Below are 14,051 nucleotides of genomic sequence, written 5' to 3' on the forward strand. Positions count from 1 at the left end.
AAATTAACAATCTAAACCTTTTTAGAACTATTATAGTTCAGTGGGGGGAAGGGGATGGGAGGAAGATCCAAAAGACTTAAAGGATAATAAACTGCAGAGATATATTATTCTCCCATGCCTCCTGGAAGGAGAGTCCAGCATGGGTTTAGCTCAAGTCTTATTGGTAGGACTGAGTTTCAAATTAACATAAATAAATAATAATTAGGTACCGCCCCCTTGCTGCCCCAAGTACCCAGTTTTAAAAAACTCAGTCGAGGTTAAGGACATGAGTTTTATTTCTCCCTCTAGGTTGAGTATGTTAAATATTAATAAATAATGTGTTGAACTTTGTAATTTTTTTCCCTTTGTCGTTTTTACAGGTTTGCGGTTCAACTAGGGGTCTCTGCCCTCCGCGGGCACCACCCCCACCTTTTTCTCCTTTTGGGGCCTCTTCTCTCCGTGGGTACTGCCCAGCGAGGAGCAACTGGGCATTTATTCTTGACCCCAGCGGTCAGACTCAGCCCATTTCACCCCAGATGGGAGGGGTCCGTCCCTTCCCATCGTCGGGGGCGGCGAGGAAAATAATCGCTGTAATCGCTATTACCGCAGCCGCCGCGAGCCGCCAAACAGCTGATTGCCGCTTGCAAACGCCAAGCCGAAGACGGCGTTTTTAAAGGCAGCCGAGGCGTCTGGCAGGGAAGCGGCTGGCGGTTTCAATCTCGGCTTTCCAATGGCGGGCGCTCGCTCTCAGGAAGCGATTCATCGCGCCCGCCATGTTCTTTTCAATAAAGCTGAGGCGCGAACGGCTTCTATCGCCGTTTCAAAAAGGCGCGAACCGGGCAGCTGGCCAACTTCGGAGGCCTACAGTTCTGCCTAGTGACAGCCGAGGGGGTCACGTGGGGCGCTGACAGCCAATTGAAAAACGGCTTAGCTGTCAGTTTGCCTGCATGTCTCACTTGCGAGTGAGAACTTTGCTTAAACACCTGCGGCTGTGTGAGTGTTCATTTCTGGATTTGTGAGTACGCTGCCCCGATATAATTGAATAATATGGCTGATCAAGTGGTCATCAGGGAGGAGCAGGCCCAGGCAGTCCAGACACCTGCCAAAGGGAAGGACAAGGCTCCAAGCAAGCCTAAGAGTAAATCCTCCCAGTCTGGTTCCTCTCTTCGTGAGGCTGAGAGGAAGATTAAGGCCCTGGAGCAACGTTTGGAGGCGGCCTTGTCCCCCCCCATTGTAGGTGGACTGTCCATAGGCCCTTTCCAGCCTCTTCCTCCAGCTGTTTCCATGGGTCTCCAGGGCACCGCAACTGAGAGGGACTGGTCCCCTGACAGACAAGCCATTCCTTCATTGCCATCAACTGCAGCAAGACCTGAGAGGCCTTCATCCTCTCATAGCCAGGCACTGCCTCAGGGAGAGTTACAGATGCCATCTTATGTGCCTTCATCTACTTTCACCCCCACGGCAGCGGGGCTTAGAGACAATGCAGATGCTTGGCAGGCTTTTGCCCCTACTATACAGGACATTGTGGCCAATGCATATACGCAGGGCATAGCTGCGGCAACACGAGCCAATGCCTTTCCATCTCAGCCTATCCAGCCCAGGGACATCTGGTCAGCACCACCGCCCCCTACTGGGCTGGGTTCTATGTCACTTGACCACACTGACTTTGAGGAAGACAGTGACCACGGAGATGGCCTGTCGGATGATGAATTCACTGTTCCAGAGCAGCCAGCGGTGGCGGGACTTTTTAAACCCTCCTTGTATAGGGTGTTATTGCGCAAGGCAAAGCAAGCCTTAGATGTACCAGGAGCAACGTCATTAGTGGAGTCTTCAGACGGGCCACGCACCTCGGCTGCTCTATGCAAGGAACCCGCTAAGGAATCGGACAAGGTTCCTGCTTTGGAGATTTTCCTTGAAAATGTCAAGCGCCCGTGGCAACATCCGGCGGCGGCGCAAGGGCCTTCTAACCTGGAACGCCGGTTTTATACTTTTGATGACAGCATGGAGACGCTACTCCAGTTCCCCCCCATGGACAAGCCGGTGGCCACTTTGGTTTCCCGCACGGTTGTGCCTTCAGAGACGGCGGACAATTTGAAACCGGATGAAAGGAGAGCGGAAACTCTTCTCAAAAAGACCCACCAGATGGCCGCTTGGGCTCTTCGAGCAGCTTCCATGGCCTCCTTCTTCAGTCGGGCGTCCATTATGTGGATTCAGGAGGTTCAGGCGAGACTGGCTCCTGAAGAGACTCGACTGCGGCAGGACCTGAATAAGCTCCTCGCGACTGCGGAATTTTCCACAGATGCCACCCTGCATGCCGCGAAATTTGCCTCCAGGGCTATGGCTTCCACCATTGCGTCAAGGCGCCTGCTTTGGCTCAGGAACTGGCAGGTGGATGCCAAGTCCAAGTGGACTCTGTCTTCAGCTCCCTTTGAGGGTACCAAATTGTTCGGGGAGGCCCTAGATCCTGTCCTGGTGGAGGATAAGGATAAAAGAAAGGTCCTCCCAAGATCTTTCCGCCGCCAGGACCGCAGGGCTGGCCCGTACTCCCGTAGGCAGTCCTTTCGGTGGGACTCGTGGTCCGCCCCTTCGCAGCAGACCAGACCTTACTCGCAGGGGGCCTTTTCCACATCCTACAGGAATGACCAACAGTATTCCCAAGAACGAGGCAGAGGCTTCTCCCAGACGAGACGCCCATACCGGGGATACCAACAACGGAACGCCAGACGTGCCAAGTGACTGCCTGGACGACATTCCTTTGGGGGGCAGGCTACAAAAGTTCAGCGACAGATGGCGAGCTACCACATCAGACCCTTGGGTCTTAGCCACTATCTCGCAGGGGCTAAAGATCGAGTTTCTACACGATCCTCCAAACCATTTTACTGCCTGTCCGGTCCCCAGAGACTTCGAAAGGAGGTCTCTGTTAGATCAGGAAATTCTCCACCTTTTACAAATCCAGGCGATCGAACCCGTTCAGGACAATTCCAAGGGTACGGGATTCTATTCAAGGGTGTTCCTTGTACCCAAGGCCTCCGGGGGTTGCAGGCTCATCTTGAACCTCAAACGTCTCAACCAGTATATTCTGTACCGACGGTTCAAGATGGCCTCCCTCCGCTCCATCCTGGCCTCTGTTCGGGCAGGGGACCTGCTTACTTCAGTGGATCTAAAGGAGGCCTACCTGCACATCCCCATACACCCGTACCATCGACAATTTCTTCGATTCTGTCTACACAACGTCCATTACCAGTACAGGGCCATGCCCTTTGGCCTATCATCGGCCCCACGCACCTTTACGAAGGTACTGGATGCACTACTGGCCGACCTGCGGTCCCGACCTATACGGATTCTCGCATATCTGGACGACATCTTACTTCTGTCTCCAACCCGCCAGAGGGCGCACAAGGACTTACGAACCACGATGTCTTGTCTACAGCGTCATGGTTTTACCATCAACATGCCAAAAAGCCATTTGGCTCCTGTCACCAGACTCATTCATCTGGGTGCGGTGATAGATACGGTCTCTCAAAGAGTGTATCTATCTCCGGAGAGACAGCACCGCATCTGTTCTCTCATAGGCGGCCTTCAGCAGAGCCGAACGGTGCCGTTGTCTTTCCTGTCAAAGGTACTCGGGACCCTGGTATCCTGTGTGGACATTGTCCCTTGGGCCCGTTACCATTATCGACTGCTCCAGTGGACCTTGCTTCCGTTTCAGCGTCGCAGACTGAGTCATACACACCGTCTAACCGTCGTGGGACGCGAGTTGCAACTCTCTCTCCGCTGGTGGAGATCTGCAGCACTGCGGCAGGGCACTTCCTTCGGACCATGCCATCACACGATCCTCACCACAGACGCCAGCCTGTTGGGGTGGGGGGCTCACACCCAGTCTCAGGTGACTCAGGGCCTCTGGAGCCCCCAGGAGCTATGTCCAATAAACATCAATTTCTTGGAGTTGAGAGCTGTCCGCTTGGCCTTGCTGGCCTTCGCCACCTTACTGGAAGGTCACCACGTCCTTGTACGCACGGACAACGTGGCGACCAGGGCGCACTTAAATCACCAGGGCGGAACGCGCTCCCTCAGGTTGATGGAAGAGACGGTCCTCCTCTTCAACTGGGCGGAGACTCATCTTTCCTCCCTCCATGCAGAGCACATCGCGGGGGAGGACAACAAGCAGGCGGATTGGCTCAGTCGCCAGGAACTGGACCCGGCGGAGTGGCGGCTCGATCCGGATCTGTTCCAGGAAGTCTCGCGTCGGTTCGGGGAACCGGTGCTGGATCTCTTCGCTACCCCCCAGAATACCCAACTCCGGAGGTTCTATTCCCGGTTTCCGACCCCGGGAGCCGAAGGAGTCAATGCACTACATCTTCAGTGGCCAAAGGTCCTACTGTACGCCTTCCCCCCGATTCCACTCATTCCATCAGTGGTAAGGAAGATCCTGTCGGAGGAGGCGGAGGTGATCTTGCTAGCGCCTCATTGGCCTCGGAGACCGTGGTTTGCGGACCTCAGAGAACTGTCCATTTCTCCACCGTGGAGGATACCGGACGACCGGATATGCCTCAGCCAGGGGTTCGTGTACCACCCGGAACCTCAATGGTTTCACTTAACCGCATGGCATTTGAAGGGGACAGGTTGAGGAGCTGTCTCCTTCCCGAGAATGTTATCGCGACTATTCAAGCGGCTCGACGCCCTTCCACAGTCCGAATTTATCAGGCAACATGGGCAGCCTTTCATTCCTTCTGCAATGACAGGAACCTTCGACCACAGGATTCCTCAGTCATCCTTGTCCTGGAATTCTTGCAGAAGGGTTTGGAGAAAGGTTTGGCGCCAAACACGCTAAAACGCCAGGTCGCAGCGCTTGCCACCATTATAAAGCGGGACGATGGGGGACCTTTAACTAGTCACCCTTGGATTAAGGATTTCCTCAGGGGGGCTACCAACACGCATCCCCCTCCTGTTCGTCGTTTTCCCACATGGGACTTGACCTTGGTCCTTCAGGCCCTCACGGGGCCACCGTTTGAACCGTTGAGAACTGTTCCATTGCGTTATCTTTCCTTTAAGACGGCCTTTTTGGTGGCAGTCACCTCGGCAAGGCGGGTTTCCGAACTGTCCGCCCTGTCGGTCAGATCAGACTTGTGTCAATTTTATCCAGACAGAGTTTGTTTACGTCTGGACCCCACCTTTCTTCCAAAGATTAACACTCACTTTCACAGGGCTCTAGAGCTGGTGTTACCGGATTTCTGTGCTCACGGTACTCACCCTTTAGAGCTTAAATGGCACAAGATAGACGTACGCAGAGCACTGAAGCTTTACATCAGGCGTACCGGCAGTTCACGCAAGACCGAGGCTTTGTTTGTTTCGTTTAGTGCTAGCAAACTGGGCCTCAAGGTATCTTCTAATACTATCAGCCAGTGGGTGAGACTATGTATAGTTGAGGCATACAAGGCGAGCGCAAGGACTCCACCGAGTGGTATACAGGCTCATTCGACAAGGAGTGCGGCTTCTTCGGCAGCTTGGGCATCACAAGCCCCCCTTGAAGATATCTGCAGAGCCGCGGCTTGGAGTTCACCCACAACTTTTATTCGCCATTACAAATTGGACACCTTCGCTTCAGCTGAAGCTGCTTTTGGCAGACGGGTACTCCAGAAGGTGTGCGGGGAGGTACCACCCATGGTTCACAATCTCCCTCCCTGAACCTTGGACCTTGGGTATATCCCATGCTGGACTCTCCTTCCAGGAGGCATGGGAGAAGAACCGTTGTACCTACCTGAACGGTCTTCTCGATGCCCTGGAAGGAGAGTCCATACCCTCCCGAAGAACCATGGGAGTTTTGGTTTGATGATACTGTTTTCTTATGATATTATGGTTGTTAATAAAGTTCATTACCTTTACATCTTTTCGTTTTTTAAAACTGGGTACTTGGGGCAGCAAGGGGGCGGTACCTAATTATTATTTATTTATGTTAATTTGAAACTCAGTCCTACCAATAAGACTTGAGCTAAACCCATGCTGGACTCTCCTTCCAGGGCATCGAGAAGACCGTTCAGGTAGGTACAACGGTTCTTTTAACCATAATAGGTGATGATTTGGATTTGTTTATCAAAATAACTGAATAGAATAATCATATCATACCCGCGAGTATATGTTATCACAATGTTGTTAACTAAGATGCATCTTCCTCCTTTTGTATATAATTTTTTGTAAATTAATAAAAATTATTTTTTTAAAAAAAGAGAAAATAATAATAATAATAATAATAATAATAATAATAATAATAGTAATAATACTAAAATACCTAGGAGCAAGCACATAAAAACCTTGTTACCAAGTAATCCCTTAGTGCAGTACATCACTAGTTAAGTATGGCCATAAAATTAACAAAGGTACTTCCTCAGGAAAAAAGGGGGGGGGCATATTTGACCAGGAGGATTGCCATTAAGCCAACTTGAAAGTGCCAAGGAAAACATACAAAAGTAAACCTCCGGCCTGATAACATGTATATATTCTCAACAAAAGCTTTAATAAGCAAATTTTTACTATGTAAGGTGTAGAACCTAGCTCACTATGTTCCACCTGCCATAACAGTTTAAATTAACACTGTTAACCCTTATTAAAGCGTGAGAGCCATTGTTTATTTATTTATTTTAAATTGAGGGTAAGGGAGCAGCATGAGGCTATATTTACTTACCGCCCAATAACCTAATTGCTATTTTCAATGTGGTAAAGAAACATATGCCAGACCTGTCAGCCAAACAGGTTCTTAGGTCCCCATTCCACAGAGCTTCAAAGAAAGGCCAAGATATATTTCTGCACAGAGCTCTCGGTAGGAGATCCTTACATAGGAAGAAACCAATCCTTTATATTCAGCAGCGCTGTTCCAAATGAAGTGCAGGATTTATAATGTTTGATAAAGATTAACAGCCTCCAAAGTAGCAGAAAAACCCTCATCATTTGTTGTAATGTTTCTTCTAAACCCGCTTATGAGCAGAAGCCAAGGTTTTAACTGCCAAGTTGCTGTCCGAAGCCAGCTAAGTCCCCTGAAGCTATGATGAACAAAAGGGGCCAAGGTCTATAGTAATGCTACAGTCTTTTGATCATTACAAGCCATTCTCACTGACAAAGCAGTCTTTCCATAGATCCAGTTGCTCAAACACCACCTAACCTGGTTTCATGGCTACTATCCCTGATTGTTATTGTCCCTCTTGTGAGAGAATGCCATAGGAGGGTGCCATTATCCACTGGGTATGAAAGAACTGTTATCAAATGGTAGTGAGACCGGGCTGCTGAAAAGCGTTTCCGAATCTGAAATTTTAATCCCCATACCATTTCCATGTCCACCACATTATGGCTCAATTATATATCCCGTTCTAACCAATGCTCATAACCCAGTGGCTTGTTTGGCCTACCCCACTATTTAACTGGCGTACAGAAGCCTTATTTCTCCAAATTTGTGTACGCTAAAAATTGCCTTAAAGGGATGTTCACATTGCCCTGTGGAATTGGAGGGGCGGGCAGAGAGGGGGAGGAGGAGTTTGCCCCACCACCCCCGCTGTAATATCATAACCCATGTGTTGTGCCCCCCAGTAAATCAGTTTAATTTCAAATTAATTCATTTTAAGCTCACTCAATTCAAATATATTAACTTAATAAATTAAATCATTTTGATAATTCATTAAGCACAATCCCTTCCCATACACTGATTTAATAACCTAAATCATTTTTTAAAAATAAATCATTTTATGTTCAACTAATTCGAATATAATCGTTTCAATAAATTAACTCATTTTAATTCATTCCTCTTAGTATCAATTCATTCAAGTATACTAGCTTAACTTAAATTAGATCATTTTGATTCATTCATTTTATGCTCAATCAAAATCTACTCACTTAAATCGATTAAATTTTAATAACTCAATTCAAGCTCAATCAATTTCACTATACTGACTTAATAAATTAAATTGTTTTTACAAATCAGTTTATGCTAAACCACTTCAAGCATACCAGTTTAAATAAATTAAATCGTTTGATACATTCAGTTTGCGCTGTGCCGGAAACAAAAAGGGGTGTGTGTGTGAAAGGCTCACCACGTGGATCAAGCCAGACACTGCCCTGCACGTGGCCCCACTCGAGGCCCCTGGACTCTGCGGCCAAACACCAACCACTTGGGGGAACTATATTCCTGGACGCAGAGTGCCCCTGCCGATGTTCCCCCACTGCCCCGCTGCAACCCGAGCTGCCCTGGGCGATCGCCGTCGATCCCAGGGGCTCCGAAACGCTGGCAGCTCACAGGAAGGACCTCACCCGCAGCCAGCCGCTCCCGGCCGCGAGTCAAGACTTCTGAAGACGGTGGCAGCACAAACCACGTGGGGACCCCAGCGCTAGCCCTGGCTGCCCGGCACCGAAACGCCTTGGCGCGTTGCCAGCTGGGCCGCCGGAGCCCTTGATCACCTGCCCGGGCGGGCCCACAGGCCCCAAAGCCTGGGACTGTTGCTCCCGAGGCTGCCCTACCAGCAGCCAGCCGAAGAAGGGGAGAGCCGTCCGCAAGGGCGGCGTCCTCTTCCCGATGGGCGCCCGGCGAACAGCATGTTCCCGGGCGCTGGATGCCGTTGCCCCCTGCCCACCCGCAAACCTGAGCTGCCCCTGGCGATCGCCATCGATCCCAGGGGCTTCGAAAAGGCAACGTCCTCAGTCTCTTCCTTCCTTCCGTCGAGGAGAAAAGGCTCGCTGGTCCCCTCTCTGTCCATTTTGCGGCGAGCTCGTCGGCAAGGGAAGCCAGGGGGGGGCAAGCAAGCCCTGATAAAGGGCACACGCCCCGTCCCTCGGCTTTCCCAGAATGCCCGAGCGGCCGCTGATTGCTCAGGGGCGTTCCCGCGCTATCGCGGGGAACGCCCCCCAGCTGATGGGGGAGCCGAGTTGGTTCCCGCCATCGGCAATTTTCGGCCAGGCGATATTTCGCCTGGCCTCTCATTTTTAGAGAATGATCCAATGTTTGGCAGAATTTGGGAAAGCTGACTTTCTCCTTCTCCTCCCACCTCTCCAAAGGCTTTTCTGAAGAAATTCTCCAGTATGGGATAGACCATGGCATGAGACCAGACAGTCTCATTGCACATAGTTTGCTGTAGCCGGTGTTGAATATCTTTCCAAGGTGCAGTTGGTTTTGGGGAAAGCTGAAAGATGGAGGTGGGGAAGCATATCCAACACAGTTTTTGCTTGTGTATCTCTGGTTTCGCTGAGTCTGTAGAATTATTTCAGTACTATCCCAGGCAAATGTGGAATGGAATACATTTTATGGCATGGCATGGGTCAAGAAATCATTAGCATTATTATCTGTAGAAGAACATTGTAACATGCATAACTTGAGAATTACACTACCATTTGTTGTACCTATGAAACCTATTTATCATATATCATCTTAACTGTTCTATTTAGCTAAGTCTATTCAATGCTTCCTCAGCACTAGTAGGCAGATACAGACCAGCTTTTTGCAGTGATTCAGAAGAATATAATTTAAAAATAGAGAATAATCTCTGGTAGAAGACTTGACCTTCAGCAATATTCAGTATGGAGTCAATCCCATCCGTAGTTAAAAATAAATTACGTTTTTATTTTTTGCTCCCTGAATATAAGCAACTTGAGTCATCTGTTATAGCATTGGGAATCATCACTTGTTTGATTAATAACCTCTATGGTTTCATACCTGGCCTAAAGTACAGTATTTTAACTTACGTAGCTAATTTTTTAAATGGAAAAGGATAATGTGCTAAAATGTATTATTAGTTTAAAGATATTGCAAAAAGAAAAGAAACCAAATTAATAGACTGGTGCTTCTGCCAGTGAAAATGGGCTCCCAAGCTCCATTTTCGGCTGCCAAGGCCTCCTGCAACCCTCTTCCAGTAAAAACGGGGCCCCGGAGGGCTGTATGCTTTCAGTGGGACAGTTGGAACACATTAGGAAAGGTATTGCAAGAGAAAAAGAATCTTTTTATGAAAGAGTTTCATTTGAAACACTCAGAAGTGGAGGGTTAATAAATTATATTGCAATAGGTAAAGTAGATTAAAAATGATACAGTGTTGGCAATATAAAGTAATATAAGAACTGTTTCATTTTAACCTAAATAATCAATCGTTGCAAGCATCACTTTCAATCTGCATATTCTTGTATTCATATTATTATTTCTTATTTGTGAGAATATAATATTTTAAGGATAGGCATATTTTAGTTGCATTTTAAATCAAATAAATTCATGACCATTCGCTCACATAAATGCCATAAGTATTAGTATCTTTATGCTGTAGACAAATATGAGGCTGAAATCAGGCAGTTATCCATAGAATAAGTGTCAGCATCCAAAATTAAATCAGAGTCCAAGGCAAGAGATTCCTCAAAGTTTCAATTTATTAATATAGCCATGTTGGCACATCTGGTGAAATCTGGGTGAAATCTGAAGCTTCCCAGGTTTCACCACCCAGTTGAAAGTTCAAGTCCTTGCCCTCACACCCACAAGTCCATAATGTTGCCCAATCTTCTACTGCCATGCTGGCAGAGTCTACACATCTCCTTCTATGCAGATGCTGAGGTACAAAGAGAAAGGATGACCTTGGTTTCCTAGAAATAATTTGTTATGGCTACCTGCCTGCAACTTCAAACAATCTCCCTCCCATCTTCTCACAATAGAAAATGCATAGTAGAATAGTATAAAGGGTGGCAGGCCTAAGTTCCCAAATAAAATGGCTTCAGCCTGGCAGGGGGAAAGGGGTTGCGGGTTAGGAATAAAGCATGTATATATTGCCATATTGCAAATATCATCATTATGTACCTGCATCTAAAGTGTTAGGAGACATCTATCATATCTCTTTGCTGTACTATGTAAACTACATAATAATCCTAGTGAAGTGGTAAAAATGGCATTTTAAATTTGCAAATATCATATGTAGGAGGTATAATACGTAATATGTAGAAGAAATACTTTTTATTGTTGTTGCTGAATCCTTTCCCCCCCAGCATTGCTTCACAGAAAAATCGCAGTTAGTAGTAATGAGCGATCAATATTTCTAGCAACAGCACTAAAGAATAATCTTTCAACTATGGATTTTTGGCTTCTTGTGATTCTTAGCTGGAATACTATTTTCATCTTCAGAAAATCAGACTGAAATGTTGTTTAACCTTGCTAGAAAACTGTGATCTTAAAAACATATGAGCAACAACCTAGATAAAGGTGTTAGAACAATTACTGAAAAGAAATCAAAGGACAATTTTCATACATAATATAGTGTAGAACATAGAGTCCAGTGATGATCTGTGCCCTGCTTTTGAAGTTCTCTATCAAGGCATTGTTGTAATGGACACATGTGGGAAACCAGTGGGTAAAAATCCTCCCTGAGTCATTAGGATTGCGTAATAATGTGGAAAAATTAAGAAAATATTATCTATATAAGTACAGTGGTACCACATGATACGAACTTAATTGGTTCCAGGAGGAGGTTCGTAAGGTGAAAAGTTCGTAAGACGAAACAATGTTGCCCATAGGAATCAATGGAAAAGCAATTAATGCGTGCAAGCCCAAAACTCAGAAACCCGGAGGGAGGGCCGACATTGCCGAAGGAGGCTGGAGCCTCCTGTTCTCCCCCCCCACCCCCCTTCGCCGCCGCTCGTATCCTGGGTTTAGCGCTGGGGAGGGTGACAGGCTGCCGTTCTGCTCCCCCCAGCACAAAAGAAAAAACTTCCCAGAAAAAACTTTGTAGCGCTGCTACTGAATGAGGCTGCAGCCTCCCGTTCTTCCCTCCCCCCCACTTGCCGCCGCTCGTATCCTGGGTGAGTTTCTGGGGAGGGTGACAGGCTGCCTGTTCTGCTCCCCCCAGCACAAAAGAAAAAACTTCCCAGAAAAAACTTCGTAGCGCTGCTACTGAATGAGGGTGCAGCCTCCCGTTCTTCCCTCCCCCCCACTCGCCGCTGCTCGTATCCTGGTAGAAGTTCTGGGGAGAGTGACAGGCTGCCTGTTCTGCTCCCCCCAGCACAAAAGAAAAAACTTCCCAGAAAAAACTTCGTAGCGCTGCTACTGAATGAGGCTGCAGCCTCCCATTCTTCCCTCCCCCCCACTCGCCGCCGCTCGTATCCTGGGTGAATTTCTGGGGAGGGTGACAGGCTGCCTGTTCTGCTCCCCCCAGCACAAAAGAAAAAACTTCCCAGAAAAAACTTCGTAGCGCTGCTACTGAATGAGGCTGCAGCCTCCCGTTCTTCCCTCCCCCCCCACTCGCCGCTGCTCGTATCCTGGGTGAAGTTCTGGGGAGAGTGACAGGCTGCCTGTTCTGCTCCCCCCAGCACAAAAGAAAAAACTTCCCAGAAAAAACTTCGTAGCGCTGCTACTGAATGAGGCTGCAGCCTCCCATTCTTCCCTCCCCCCACTTGCCGCCGCTCGTATCCTGGGTGAATTTCTGGGGAGGGTGACAGGCTGCCTGTTCTGCTCCCCCCAGCACAAAAGAAAAAACTTCCCAGAAAAAACTTCGTAGCGCTGCTACTGAATGAGGCTGCAGCCTCCCGTTCTTCCCTCCCCCCACTCGCCGCCACTCGTATCCTGGGTGAATTTCTGGGGAGGGTGACAGGCTGCCTGTTCTGCTCCCCCCAGCACAAAAGAAAAAACTTCCCAGAAAAAACTTCGTAGCACTGCTACTGAATGAGGCTGCAGCCTCCCGTTCTTCCCTCCCCCCCCACTCGCCGCTGCTCGTATCCTGGGTGAAGTTCTGGGGAGAGTGACAGGCTGCCTGTTCTGCTCCCCCCAGCACAAAAGAAAAAACTTCGTAGCGCTGCTACTGAATGAGGCTGCAGCCTCCCGTTCTTCCCTCCCCCCACTTCAGATGACAGACAGACAGATAGACAGACAGATAGATAGAGGGATAGATAGATAGATAGATAGATAGATAGATAGATAGATAGATAGATAGATAGACGGACAGATAGATAGATAGATAGATAGATAGATAGATAGATAGATAGATAGAACTTCACCCAGGGTACGAGCAGCGGCGAGTGGCGGGGGAGGGAAGAATGGGAGGCTGCAGCCTCATTCAGTAGCAGCGCTACGAAGTTTTTTCTGGGAAGTTTTTTCTTTTGTGCTGGGGGGAGCAGAACAGGCAGCCTGTCACTCTCCCCAGATCTTCACCGAGGATACGAGCGGCGGCGAGTGGGGGGGAAGGGAGGAACGGGAGGCTGCAGCCTCATTCAGTAGCAGCGCTATGAAGTTTTATCTGGGAAGTTTTTTCTTTTGTGCTGGGGGAGCAGAACAGGCAGCCTGTCACTCTCCCCAGAACTTCACCCACGATACGAGCGGCGGCGAGTGGGGGGGGGAGGGAAGAACGGGAGGCTGCAGCCTCATTCAGTAGCAGCGCTACGAAGTTTTTTATGGGAAGTTTTTTCTTTTGTGCTGGGGGGAGCAGAACAGGCAGCCTGTCACTCTCCCCAGAACTTCACCCAGGATACGAGCGGTGGCGAGTGGGGGGGGGGAGGGAAGAACGGGAGGCTGCAGCCTCATTCAGTAGCAGCGCTACGAAGTTTTTTCTGGGAAGTTTTTTCTTTTGTGCTGGGGGGAGCAGAACAGGCAGCCTGTCACTCTCCCCAGAACTTCACCCAGGATACGAGCGGCGGCGAGTGGGGGGGGAGGGAAGAACGGGAGGCTGCAGCCTCATTCAGTAGCAGCGCTACAAAGTTTTTTCTGGGAAGTTTTTTCTTTTGTGCTGGGGGGAGCAGAACAGGCAGCCTGTCACCCTCCCCAGAACTTCACCCAGGATACGAGCAGCGGCGAGTGGAGGGGGAGGGAAGAACGGGAGGCTGCAGCCTCATTCAGTAGCAGCGCTACAAAGCTTTTCTGGGAAGTTTTTTCTTTTGTGCTGGGGGGGAGCAGAACAGGCAGCCTGTCACCCTCCCCAGCGCTAAACCCAGGATACGAGGGGCAGCGAGGTGGGGGAGAGAACGGGAGGCTCCAGCCTCCTTCGGCAGCAGCATTGGCAGCCCGGCTTTGTATTTTCGGCAGAGAATTGAGGGGCAGGGCTGTGGGAAACGAATTGGAAATCCCCTGGGGTAGTCTCAAG

The sequence above is a fragment of the Erythrolamprus reginae genome, chromosome 6, assembly GCF_031021105.1.
Source record: "Erythrolamprus reginae isolate rEryReg1 chromosome 6, rEryReg1.hap1, whole genome shotgun sequence".
Classification (NCBI taxonomy): domain Eukaryota; kingdom Metazoa; phylum Chordata; class Lepidosauria; order Squamata; family Dipsadidae; genus Erythrolamprus; species Erythrolamprus reginae.